The sequence below is a fragment of the Mustela nivalis genome (genome assembly GCF_964662115.1).
Source record: "Mustela nivalis genome assembly, chromosome: 2".
Classification (NCBI taxonomy): Eukaryota; Metazoa; Chordata; class Mammalia; order Carnivora; family Mustelidae; genus Mustela; species Mustela nivalis.
The window spans coordinates 92104644-92118797 of record NC_139021.1 but is presented as its reverse complement, the minus strand read 5'-3'; positions in this window follow the sequence as shown (position 1 = coordinate 92118797).

The window sequence follows — 14154 nt, the reverse complement described above, 5'->3', positions numbered from 1 at the left end:
ACAAGCACCAGAGGAGGCTGGGGTTCCAGGGAGCCGCACAAGGTTGCCTGAAAGACGTCCACAGAGAGCTGGGATGGGGGGAGTCGCCCTAGGCCAGAGCCCTCCTCCGTGCTCCCACAGACCGCGGCCCTCTTCACTTCCTCAGCCTGGGGACACCCTGGTCATGGCAGTCACTGGAGGAAGGAGACCCATCTGCGACTCCGAGGGAGGTCCTGTTACTCCCGGGAACCTTCCCACCACGAGGCCACTTCCCAGATCGCCAGCCGAGAGGGGCCCCCTGCCCTGTTGCGTCACCAGGTCTGATCTCTTCTGTCACCCTGTGCCCTCCAAAGAGCGGGCTGTCCCGCAGGGAAACGCCACAAATGTCTACGTGAACGACATCCCTGTCCATCCATCTTGCTTGGCCCTTCCAGAAAGCCTCCCACAGACTGGCCTCTTGTGTTGCCGTGAGCAAACAAGCAAAGCTACTTTCAGGAGAGCCTGATGCCCTCCATCCGGTCCTGCTCCTCAGCGGCCAGCGAGATGCCTGGAGAGTGGCCGGGACGGCCTTGTGCTGAGGGGATGCGGGCAAGGAATGCGCCAGCCCTGAGTAGCCCCCGGGGGGAATGTGAATCCGTTCAAAACCGGCTCTGCCTGTCCTCGGCACCACCCCGCGCTCCAGCCATCAGCCAGAGCTGACCCACAGGCCAGGAAGAAAGAAGGGCCTGGGAAGTTTCGTTAAGGAAGGGCCGGGGGCCTGAGTGGTAAGCCTGAGGCAAGCTTGCTGGCCCCGAAGATACAGTTATGCTGTAGGTATTATACTCAGAACGAAAAATGCACTTTGGGACACAGAGTAAGTATCAAGAATGGCCACCCATGGGTATTAGGGCCCAATCCCTGGTACCCGAGCCCTCGTTCCACAGGCTTAGCCTCAAGCCACAGAAGTTTCTCCCAGACCTTCAGGCCTAACGGAATCCACCCTGCTGGGTTTCCAAACTGCTTGGGACTGGAGATCCCTTTTCCCTGTCACTGTGCTCTATTTCAGGATGAGAATCCTGTAACTGTTATTCTTTGCCTGCCCACTGTGTTTTGGGAACGGATAACATAGATACGAGTCTTCCCCCAGGATGGGGCATGTCCAGAGTCTTGCGGTAGCCAGTTTCGATGATGGGATTTGGGGCTTTGCGTGAGTTGGAACTGAGATTCCTCAACCTGATCTGAAGCTGTAATGGGTTGAGCCTCTCAGGGACAGGGCGAGTTTATTTTGCACGTGGACTAGACAGGGATCTGCAGCTGCCAGAGGGTGGCTCAAGAATCTTGATGTGGAGAGATGATCTGAGATGGTCCAAGGGGAGCCTCCATCCGGTCCCCCAGGGTCCTTATGAAAGGGAAATTTGACACACACAGAAGAGAAGCCTTGAGGAGACAGAGTCGGAAACCAGAGTGACGTGACCACCAGCCAGGGAGCGCCAGCGGCCACCGCAGGTCACAAGAGACAAAGAATGGACCCTCCCCAGAGCCCCCGGAGGGAGCACGGCCCTGCCGACGCCCCGGCTCCAGACTGCTGGCCTCCGGGATGGTGAGGGAACACATTTCTCTTGTTTGAAGCCATCAGGATGTTGGTCATTTGTTACAACAGCGCCAGGACACGAACGCGGGACATACAGAGCACGTCGTTCACAGACTCTGTTTACAGCCCTGGATGGCACGGAGGAACCGCTCAGCCACACCTGGAAACCGCTGGCCGTTGGGCTTTAAGACGAGACCCTTACAGTCACCGCTTGAGCTGGGCTGTTCTCTTCCTGTAACCGATGAGGAACCCCAGGCTCGAGGTCACAGCAGATAAACGGGGCCTGGCCCAGGATCCAGAAGTCCCCATGGGCACACTTCCCACCACACGCGAGGGTCTTCTTCCTCCTGCCCATCCGAGGCCTGTGCCATGGGCCCAGGGCTGCCTCCAGCTCCCTGGGACAAGCTCAGCCCGAGGGGAACGGGGGAGAGGCAGGAATAGGGCTGGAGGGGCCCGCCCTGCTTACAGCCGCCCTGCCGGGCCCGGAGGTTCCCCTGGAGAGAAATCCTGCTTTCTATGTCCTTCCAGACCGTCCCCTGTGTCTCCATTCCGCAAATGAGGTCCTATCCCAGCCATGGCCCTTCCGGACCCCCCGACCCCACAGACCAGCCAGCGCTGCCTCCCCCTTTGCTTGAGGAGACAGAGAAGCTCTGAGACGCCCACGCGGCGGCTTCCCTGGAGATCCGGTCCCTGATCACGTGGATTTGCCATTTGCCAGGTTCTTCTAAAATCTCAGTTGGGCTGATGCCCTCCCAACAATGCCAGGGAGGAACTAGAGTGAATTTCCTCTCCTCGGAAGCACAGAAGGTGGTCTGCCCGCAGACCTCAGTGCGTGCCTCGGGAGGGGACCCGGAGATGCTCGTGCATGACCTATCCGAGTTCTTGCTCTTTCCATTAAAACCCGCTCCTTCCGTCCTCCTTCAGGGCCAGGCCCACAGGCGTCAGGCACCGGGTACCTGTCAGCCCTGTCCCAAAGGTCCCAGCTGCCCTGAAATCTCTCCGGGGCCTCAAGTCCCCACCCCAGCGGTTTCCTGTCGCTGCGACACATGGCCTCAAACCCACAGCTGGGACAGTAGGCAGGTGGTGTCTTACAGTCTGTGGGTGGGAAGCCTGGCACGGGTCTGGCGGGGCTAAAACCAAGGTGTCCGCAGGGCTGTGCTCCTTTCTGGAGGCTCTAGGGGAGGATTCCATAGCTGAGGCTTTCCCAGCTTCTAGAACTTGCTCCTGCCCCTCCACTCACAGCCCCTTCCACGTTCAGTGGCCGCAGCCCTGCCTCTCTCACCCTTCCTCCTCCCTGGTGAACACACATGGAAAAGGGACTCACTTACAAAAACCCCTGTGACGACGCCAGCTCCCCTGGATAACCAGAGTAATCCCGCCCCTATCCCGCTCCTGACCCCCCCGCTCAGCCAGGAGCCACCTTGGTGCCCTCTGCTACTTAAAGTCCCGTTTGTGACAGGTGGTGACACGGTCCCAGGTTCAGAGGACAGCTACCTTGGAGGGTCTTTGTTCTTTCTACACCTCCTTCTGTTAAGACATTGTCTTAACAGTGTCTTTATTTAACAGTGTCTTTATTTCTTAAGATTTTATGTATTTATTTATTCATTTATTTAGAGCATGTAAGCAGGGGGAGTGGCAGAGGGAGAGGGAACCTCAAGCCGACGCCCCTCTGAGCCCAGAGCAGACCAGGGACTCAGTCTCACGGCCTTGGGATCACAACCTGAGCTGATATCCAGAGCCTGGAGGCTTAACCCACGGAGCCACCCAGGTTCCCCGAGACACCTGTGTCTCAATAGGCGTGACTGAAAGGGAGGTATCCCCTGGGAGGGCTGCCACTGTCACCACCCACGCACGTGGGCCCATGAGAGGGTGCTGGCAATGGGATGGTGACAGACTGGACAGAAGGGCTGCAGAGGGCAGGGGCCTCACCCCTCACAGATGACGGACTATCTGTAAATCTGAAGAATTCTATGCACCAGCTGCCCAGTGCTCTGCACAGAACCGTCCTGTCTGTAACCCATGGCTGCTGGGGAGGCAGGGACCGGGGCCTCACGGGTCTTCCTTCCCGAGCTGACAACCAGGAAAGAGTTAAAACCCGCCTCCCTGATTTATGCAAGGTTCTTCTGGAAAGACTGGCTGAAAGAATTCGAGTGAATGATAGCAATTAAGTATTTCACATTAAACCATGAAAGGAAGACAGTTTATCTGTCACCCTCCAAGGGCTGAGGCTTTTCTGTCCCATCAGAGATGCTCTGAAGACAAAGGACGGGCTTTGTAAGGTGTGAGTGACCGTTCCAGACCAGGAGCTGCCTCTTATGGATGAGCAAAGAACGCGGTTTCTCGAGATGGAAACTCGTCCTGGGGAAGACGCTATGGAGTTTGCTGGAAAGCAAACAAAGGATTTAGAATATCGCAGACGCTGAGCTGAAAAGGCAGCATCAGAGCTGGAGAGGACAGACTCCACTTCTCAAAGAAGTTCTGCTGTGGGCAAAGTGCTATCAAACAGCATCACGTGCCACGGAGAAATCGTCCTTAAAAGGACGGGTCTGTTGACACGACAAAGTTCATTGTCGTCTTAAGAAATGGCCATGGCCACCCCACCCTTGAGTAGCTACCGCCCTGATCAGTCAGCCTCGAGGCAAGGTGCACCTGGGTGGCTCAGTCCGTGGTGTCTACCTTGGGCTCAGGTCATGATCCCAGGGTCCTGGGATCGAGTCCTGCCTGGGGCTCCAGGCTCCCGGGAGAGCCTGCTTCTCCCTCACCTTCCGCCCCTCCCCCACCTCCCGGCTTGTACTCTCTCCCTCTCTCATAAGTAAAATCTTTAAAAAGAAACAAACAAAAACATTGAGGCAGGACCCTGCAGCAGCAAAAGGATTATACCTCACAGAAAGTTCAGATGATGGCATTTTTAGCAATGAAGTATTTTTAAATTAGGGTCGCACGTTGTGTTTTTAGATAATACCGTTGCACATGTGAGACTCTAGTGTGGTGTAAACATCACTCGTATCTACACTGGGTGTGTGGGACACCAGAACACGAGTGGACTCACTTGTGATGCGCGCTCCAAGCTGCGGTCCCAGAAGAGAGCCCTCCAGATCTCCGAAGTGTGCCTGTAGGACTGGGACCCTGACGGATTTGCTTCTTCTGTGTCCTTATGTCACTCCTAATAATGTTCCCAAGGTTTAGCATGACATTCTCAGGGTTCCTCCACATTGCCACATGGGGCAGTTTTCTTCTCCTTAAAGACCGAATAATAGTCCAACTTCTGGGTGGCCCACATTTTCCTTATGCACCCATCTGCTGGCAGGCCCTTGCTTTGTGCCCCATCCTGGCTCCCGTGACGAACACAGCATTGAATGTAGTGGGGGTGGGGGTGGCGGGTGCAGTGTGGCACGAAGCCTGAAGACCCTGATTCAAATCTTTGTATAAATACCCAGGAGTGATGGCTGGATCATTTGGTCGTTCTGGTTTTAATTTCTCCAAAGACGACATGCAAATCACCAACAGGTATATGAAAACGTTCCGAGAGCCTCAGCATCAGGGAAATGCCACTCAGCACCACAATGGGATGTCATTTCCCACCTGTCAGGAGGGCTGTTGTCAAAACAAGAGAAGACGGAGAGGGTTGTGGAGCGTATGGGGAAGTTGAAACCTTGTACTCGGGCTGTGAGAATGCAAAATGGCCCAGCCGTTGTGGGAAACAGCCCAGAGAATCCTCTGTTTTCTTCCTTTTTGTGGGTCAACATGGCTTGAAACATAAGATCTAGTAAAACCTTCAGTTTGGCTTGGAGGCGATCCCTCTTCTAAAGCACTTGGACACCTCTGGCCCGCTTTGGGCCCTCTGGGTGCTCTCTACCCGTCTCCATAAAATCTGCCGTGTTTTGGGCACTCACCCCCTGGCTGTGAGACTTGCCTACGTGGGCAAACCTGAGTAGAAAGTGTCTCTTATTACCAGAGGGAATGGTGGGCTCTGCCTAAACAGGGGCGGCTAGGAAAACACACAGATTCCCAAAGGTACTTTTTTAGGGTTCAAGCGGTGTGCTCAGGAGGGAGGTGGGGGGATATGGGGGAGAACTTCAAGCTATTCCGCCCCTCCAGCTCCTCAGATCTGGATAGGAATTGCTCCCTACAAGTTCCCTACAAGGCCACCTGCCCCTTCTCATCATCCCCCTCCCCACTTCCCCGGATCTATAATCCCTTCATTCCCCCCACGCCCACCGCACTTTAAGCTGGACCATCTGTCCATATTGGGTTCTTGTTTTTCCCCCATTGGGTTCTCTTGTTGCTTGGGGGTGGAGTGGGCAGGAACAGGGAACGTGGGAGAGGCCGCCTGTGGGATCTCCTCTTTTAGAGGGTCTAACTTTTGCCCCAGAAAGCCTGGCCTCTCCCTACAATGTGTCCTGCACGTTCTGTGTGTTCCCTGCCTTCTACTTGGCCTTCCGGTACCAGAGGGACCCATGTGTCCCTGGCGGAAGGGGAAGCGGGCCGCATCTTCCTGCCGAGACACTCTGTAACACAAAATCACTGTCTCTGTTTCACAAGTGAGAATAGTGAAGCCCAAACAGGCTAGTAGCTTGCTAAGTAAAAACACCCAGGCAGGAACCCAATCCAGAACTTACCTTCAGAAACGCCACATGCCACAGGCCACATGACTCCTCTCGCTCTCTTTTTTTTTGGAAAAATCTGTGTGTCACACCACAGGTCTTCCTGCCACTACTACACACAGCACACCTGGGATTGCTCTCAAGTCCTTTTCACGAACAAGCTGCGGTTGCTTGGAAGCCACCATCAGAGGGTCGCGGCCCGGCCTCCAGGCCCCTCCACCCCTCTGCACCGGGCACTGCAGACCACTAACAGGCAGCGGGAATGGAGGGCATCCAGGGGACCCCCAAGGTTTCCCTGTGCAGGTGGTTCTCCCTGGCCAGACCTAGGTTGCTTCTGATCCACAAGATGCCAGAAAGCGAAGGATGAAAACTCAGAGACAGAAAAGATCCAGACTGGGATGTCCAGGTTGACTTACGGCACAGTTTCTTTTAGCAAAGACATCTATCTCTCTATCATCCCTCATCTATCATCTGTCTATCTATGCAACATTAGCAAGCTGATTAGGGAATTAATGTCTCATGTGCTAGCCTTTCCTTGGCTAATGAGGGGACAGGTGCACCAGCCCTGGAACACCTGCAGACCAGGCAGCGTGCTGGGAAGCAGGGCTCAGGCTGGCTGAGCTGCACGGCTGTCTCTGGACTGGCACCAACGTCCTCCCTGGGTACAAGCAGCGGGGGGATGGAGAGCAGGTGGCCTGCAACAGGGCTCCCCTCCGTGGGCCCCGGCATTGTCACTCAGTGGGCTGAGCCCAGGGCACTGTTAATGAGGACAGTGGTGCCGGGCGCTCACCTCTCCAATGTCGTCCCAGTGTCCTTGGGAAGGAAGCCAAGCAGGTGTCCTTATTCCGGAAGCCAAGGGCCAGAGCTGTTGCTGACCTGCTACCATGGACAGTCTGCACCTGGAGAGGCTGAACCCCAAAGTCAGGTCCATGGAGCGCAGTCTGGGAGCTTTCGGCAGGCAGGAGCCTCCTCCCCGAGCGGCTGCGCCTGAGAGACACTGGGGAGCCACACGGAGGGTAAGGCTGAGTGGGCGGAACAGGACCCAGAGGGGTTTCTGAGGATTGGGTCTGCCCGGCTCCCTGCCCTGGGGTGGGGTTGGGGGCTGACGGGGCCCTCCCGTACCCCTCCCCTCCTCCAGGCCTGTCCCCGCCTCTCCAGTGACCTGGACCCTGTGTGGGGCCCATCCCTCCTGGGGGGACTTTCCCAACTGCTTCAGGCTGCCCTCTCCCAGGAAGCGTGTGGTACTACATGGCCCCGCTGCAGGGACACAGGAGGGACCTCAGGGAACCCAACACCATACCCCCTGCCCCCGCAGCAGCTCTCTGGAACCTCCAGGGTGTCCAGGCCCCATGCAGAGCCCACCGACTCTGCATTCCCTTGGGTTTTTCAGGACTGCTCCCCAGATGGAGGCAGGCAGAGCCCCGTTTTCACACCCTCCCGAGTCCTAATCAGAAGCCGGGGCCCACTGGCCTCCTCCAGGTAGGGATCCAAGGGAACTGTGGAAAGGAGGGAACAGTTCTGGAAGCTGAGCCCAGTCCCTAAAGGACCACAGCAGCTTGTCCGCTGTCCCCGTGTTCTGGGGAGGCTGCTGGTCCCCAGAAGGTCCAGGTTTGGCTCCTGGGGGCATGGCAGCAGATAAGGAGAAAGATAATGGCTACTTATTCCCCTGGCCCCCTGCAGGGTGGGCTCCAGGCTGCTCCTACCCCACCACACCCCTTCCTCTCCTTCTCTGTCTCTGTCTCTGTCTCTGCCTCTCCCCCACTCTCTTCCCTCGTCCAGCAACCATTTCCTGTCCTCGGCGTTGCTCAGGCCAGGTCACCCCCTGCCCACTACTCCTTGCTTGTTTGTCCCCAGGTCTCCTGCCACTTGGGCTGAAGCATCTTTGTCCCGCTGGGCTGCTCCTGTCCTCTCCGACCCCGCCCCTGGCTGACATCCTCCCCACCCCACATAACCCTGTACAGCCACGCTCTCCTCAGACACCCTTGCTCTAGACCTGTGGTCCCTAACGTGACAGGGGTGGGACCTGCGTCCCCACGTGATCCCAGCACGCAAGGCTGGGATGGGCTACAGAGGGTCCCCGATGCTGCTGGGCTGACTCCCTACTTGGAAGGGGTTCCCATCTGAGCCTCCGAACCTAAGCTGACCCGAACCTCTGCCCCACGCCCCCACATCCCACAAAACCGATTTCTTCTTTTCCCAAACACCTGACTTTCTTTTAAAATACTGCTCAACCACCTTTGTCTTTCTTGGGTTCCCTCCTTACTGCTAGAATGTAAGCCACTGGAGGGCAGAGATCTTGGTGCTATTGGTTGTCCCTAGACCTGCCTGGAGCCTAATCTGCCCCTGGGGGAGTGTTTGCTGGAAGAACACTGATTTCAGCCGCAGGGCCTTTCCCTTTCTGGGCCGGTGGCATGGTCTCAGGTAACTAGCTTATTCTCTCTGCTGGCTCAGGGTCAGTGACACTGTGTGTTCTGTTCACTTTGTCTCCTCCGTACCTAGAATACCGCCGCATCCGAAACTCAGAACGCGTTTGTTGACTGAACTCTGGGCGCTCCTCTGAGGCCCATAAGGTGTACTCGGCTGCCCTCTGCTGGGCAGATGTGGGAAAGGCGTCACCTCCAAGGAGGTGGACATATTTCAGGAAGGCGGGGGATGGACCAAAAATTTGGTTGGGAAGGTAATTGAACCAAGGTCAGACCAGGTTGTTAAATATTCCTCTTTGTCATTGGAACACTGTCGAATTCAAGCCGACTGGACTACATCGTCTCGTTCTTCCCGCCCTTCTACAGTCTACCGCGGGGCAAAAATCCTTCTGGATGGCTGTTCCTGTTACCTGTTCCTGGGTTCCTGTTACCTCCAGGAATGCGCTTATCTTACAGGTCATGGGTCTCGATTTGGGGGCTTAATTACTCATGGTCGCTAGACTTTTAGCCCTGGTGGACAGTGAATGTGCCTAAAAGTGACCGCTACCACAAGGAAGGCTTAACACAGGCTGCCCAAAGTCAGGTTGGGGCTGAGGGTTGGGAGCAGGGTCAAGGAACCCCTGGCAAGTCTTACTCCATCTTTTTCTAGTTCCCGGAACTGGAGAGATGTGGGGTGTGTGTGTGTGTGCGCGCGTGTTACAGAGAATTGTGTGTTCAATTGTCTTTGACTTCTTCAGGAGCAAGCTCCTCCCTCCAGAATGGTAATTTCTCCTTTAAGCACACTTTTTCACATGAATGGACCTCACATTCTCTGGCCCTGTAGCATTGGGGTGATTTAACTGGGGCACAGTTGCTAGGCTTGTACCTATTGGCCCAACATTCTCCCAATGGCAAATCCCACAGCCTTTGCCCTAAGAGGAACCAGCACCACACAGGTTCGCTCCATCAAACAAGCACACTCCTTCTGTGAAGTGACCATCACACCTGACCTGTCTCTCCATACAGATCTCCTGTAACAATTCCTTTAAAAACATTCTGCCCCAGGGACAGAATGTGGTTTAGCCAGCATATCCTCATTTCTCGGTGAGAAAAGTTGGTCATTGTTCCTTGACTACTCTTTCATATACTATTATTATCTGATGACATGAGGTAGTTGTGTGTGTGTCTCCCACTACTTGGCAGTCCTTGACAGAAAAGACCGTCCTTGTTCATCCCCGGTGTCTAATGGGGATGAACTTTTATTGAATAAAATAAAGTTAAATAAAATAAAATAAAATAAAATAAAAGTTTCTTTAATAAATGGTCTTTGGTCCACTTTCCTCTGCTGACCCTCTCTCAAACCAGAAGACAGATGTTGGATTTTCTGAGTATTCCCATGAGCCCTAAGGGATGGACTGGGCCCTGAGGGTCAGTAAAATCAATCTTGTCAACTGTTCCTGGCTATAAAGGGTCTCCTTATCGAAGCCTCACCTCTTTCTTGGGTGCCTCTGCCCTCGTGATGTCTTTGATACAAAGGATCATGTCCCCCACCCCTACTTGAGAGGAGATAAGAGTCCCTGTGGAGCCGTGAGACTTCAGAACCAGAATGTTGGAGAACAGAAAGGAAGAACCCAGATGGCAGAAGGAATGTCCCAGACTGTTCCCCCCCCCCCCACACACACACAGAGGAAGGTCAGGGAATGACGGTGGGGCTCACCAAAGTTCTGTGGGGAAAAGGGAAAAGGGGAGGGCCAGGGAGGGGAGAATGGGACCGCAGATGAAGGTGAGAGAAAGTGAGGGAGGGAAGAAAAAGAGAAAGGTAGACATTTGCAGAGAGAGGAGTCAGAGGCAGAAAGATGTAGAAAGAAAAAGCAGAGAGAGGAGACAAAGATGGTGGTTGAGGGAAGTCACCAACTGTAGAAAACGATCACCTCAGGGGCCAACAACACACAACGAAGTAAAGATCAGTTCATCACTTACTAAAAAGCTGGGCAAGCAGAGATTGGAAATCTTTAAATTTTTAAGAGTGTTTGAAAATTCGTTTGGGGCAAAATCAGAGAGGGAGACGAACCATAAGAGACTCTTGACTCTAGGAAACCAACTGAGGGTTGCTGGAGGGGAGGTGGGTGGAGGACGGGGCTACTGGGAGATGGGCATGAAGGAGGCCACTTGACATATGAGCCCTGGTTGTTACACGCAGCTGATGAATCACTGACCTCTACCTCTGAAATTAGTAACAATAAAAATTATTTTTGGCGTGCAGAAGAACTTAAAGCTTTGCCAGTATGTGCTGGAGTGTTTTATTTTATTTTATTTTTTAAAAGATTTTATTTATTTATTTGTCAGAAAGACAGAGAGAGAAAGCACACAAGCAGGCAGAGAGGCGGGCAGAGGTGGAAAGAGAGGCAGGCTCCCCGCTGAGCAAGGAGCCTGATGCGGGACTCGATCCCAGGACCCTGGAATCCTGACCTGAGCCGAAGGCAGTGGCTTAACTCACTGAGCCACCCAGGTGTCCCTGTGCTGTTCTGTTTTAAATCTGATTTTAAGTTGAAAAGCATATGCTTCTCTAAATCTTTTTATTCTTCTGTAGCGAAGTGTAGAAAGAACCCTGGAAAGCAGGATCTGACATTTCACTCTACATAAAGATTTTCCACATTTAATGACAACAACTTCCACCTTCTGGTCTTTTAGGATACTGCCACCAAAGCCAAAGTCACAGGCACCCCCTTTGTTTTGTTGATGCCCACAAGCATTTTTGCTTGCATCTCTCGCTTTGCTCAGAAGGACCTACCTTCTGACAGCAGATGCTCACCCCAATTTCATGCTTCCAGTTCCAGAAGCTTCGGAAAAGGGGGACGATGACAGGCAGTGGGGATAGCGGCAGCTGAAGGAACATCAGGCTGCATAATCGGCCCTCAGTGGTGGAGACCCTTTGTTCCCACCTGGCCCCCCCCACCCCCAAAATGAACAAGATGGGAGGCGGGGGTAGAAAAGGGCTCCCACAGGAACCCCCTCCCCCCGACGTTCCCCAGGATTGGCAACAGAGAAGGCTCAGGTGTCTGGACATGCAAGCGGCACCTGGGGCCCCCCTGACCTGCCGTCCCTCTTTACATGTGAAAGAATCTGTAAGGTGGGTTCGCCAGGCTTTTCATGAATTTCCTTCATCATCTCCTCCCTCTCCCAGAGGAACCCACCAGAGAGAAGCAAATGCAATATATTTGATTGTATTACACAGTTGTTGACTGGAGACAAACGTTGCTGAAGAAATAAAAATCTAGGAAGTAAATCGCGTATATAGGTGTGTGTGTGTGTGTGTGTGTGTGTGCCATACTTCATGTTTTAGAATTCAGAATTTAGCTCATGATATACAAAATCTGTAAAACTTTACTGCAAGCGTGTCTTAGTGTGAAGTCAAAGTCTTGATGGAAGGGTCAGCTTTATCTTCCCAGAAGGGATGGGGTGAACGTGGGGGAGATCCCCTGAGGGCTATGTAGGCACAATTCATGATGAGACTAAAATTTTGCTCCTGGAGATTCTTGACCGAAAACTGTAAGGAAAAGCAAGACAACATGACAGTAAAAAGAAATGTCCAAATAAAGTCGCAATCTTTCCGGATTCCTGGACATGGACTTCCGTTGCCGATGGCCACTCCCCCTGAACTGAGAGGAAGTGGGAACCTCCCTCTGAGGAAGGGGAAGGAAGGGGGCAGCTGGGAGCCGGGACATGCTCTGGAGAGAGGCAATCGTCTCCACACTTGGGTTTCTGCATCGCCAATGGCCTCCACCCAGCAGCACGGGGTCAGGGCTTGGCTTCCCTTCAGGGAAGGTCAGGAGGGCGGCCAGCAGGGGTGGTCTGCTGAAGCCCACAGCCTGGGGCTAAGACCACCTACTGCCCACAGAACACCTTCTGGAACCTTCCAATGTTGTGTCCTGACGACACAGGAGCGAGCAGAGGTCCCTACTTTCTGAGTCCCATCCTGACGTCGGGCAGGTCTAGACACTGGAACTCGCTCCCCCCACTGAGCTGAGGCCTGACTCCCGGTGACGGGCACCACACGGAAAAGGAGACTGGGTGTCTGGAGAGAAGTGCCATGCTCCCTCCTGAGTCAGGGCTTTGCCACCCAAACTAATCACCCTGTTTTCCCAACGGCCCCTACCATTTTGTTTCTATGTGGACCCACCGTCCCACACTCCAGTACCTCCTAACCGGTGGTCTCTTCCTGGACGATGGTGGCCGGGACTGGACTCATGGCTGAACTGGCACAGGATCGAGTAGAGCATTTGTCCCACTTTGGGCACCGTCCTTCTACTGAGAAGTACTGATAAGGGTACACACTTGAAAAAGCCACGATGAACTATAATGGCATTAGGTTGAAATGCATGAAAGTGACTCCAAAAATGCCTCCATAAAAAATTCCCACAATCCCACAACTCCGGATCTTAAATTTACACCTAAAAAATGTGTGCAACTGTTCTGTTCTTTCTAGTTTATTGCAATACAAGAAACCACAGTCCCTGCTTCCTTCTTTCGTTCATTCTTCCTACATTCTATTCACCGGGAGGAAGTTCTCAATTATAGAACTCCGATGCATTTTTGTTTCTTTGGTATCAATCTAACTAAAAAAAAAAAAAAGGCAATTCACTCCCACTTTCCATCCCCTACTTCTGGCAACTACCTAGGTCTCTAGTTCTATGATCTAGACCTCTGTCTTTTTTCATCTAGCATAATTCCCTCGAGGTCCAACCCTGTTGCCACAAATGGCAGGATTTCTTTCCTTCTTAAAGGCTATGTAATACTCCATTACACACACACACACACACACACACACACACACACACACATTTTTTAAATCTATTCATTCACTGATAGACACTTAGGTTGCTTCTATGTCTTGGCTGTTGTAAATTACACTGCAACGAACATGGGTCTGCACACACACTTTCAAATTAATGTTTTCATTTTCTTTGGATAAATACCCAGACAGGAATTGTTAGATCATATGGGAGTACTTTTTTTTTTTTAAAGTAATGTCTATGTCCAACATAGGACTTGAACTCACGACCCTGAGATCAAGAGTCACGTGCTCAGCTAACAGGCCCAGCCAGGGCACCCCTGGTAGTACTATTTTAAATTTTTTGAGGACTAGTGCATTTTATAGAAAGACAGCCAAGACAAGGGAAAGAGCCAACAGCTAAAATCTCATCTTCCCAGTGAATGATTTTTATATACCACTACTTTTGTTGAAGTTGTGAGACTTTCTTATTTAAATGAGGTGGGACATTAGGAGTTAAGGAGAGACAAGAGAACCCTCACACCAGTTTTCAGGCTGGAAAAAGAGGGCAGGACCCCATTCCCCTGGAGAAAATAGAACTAAGTGTAAGCTACAAGGGCAAGGAAGGAAGAACATGGCGTCGCTGAGAGTTGGTGCTTATGAGCTAAGAAACTTTCCTCCTGCTGGGTTCTGACTTCTGGAAGGGCTGGGACCACTTCTAACTCCTTGCTCACACGTGGTGCCATGCTTTCCAGAAATACTCATGGATCCTCGGCTCTCGGGGCAAGCATTTTCCAAAGACACTTCTGTGTAATTGGCTGCATGGCA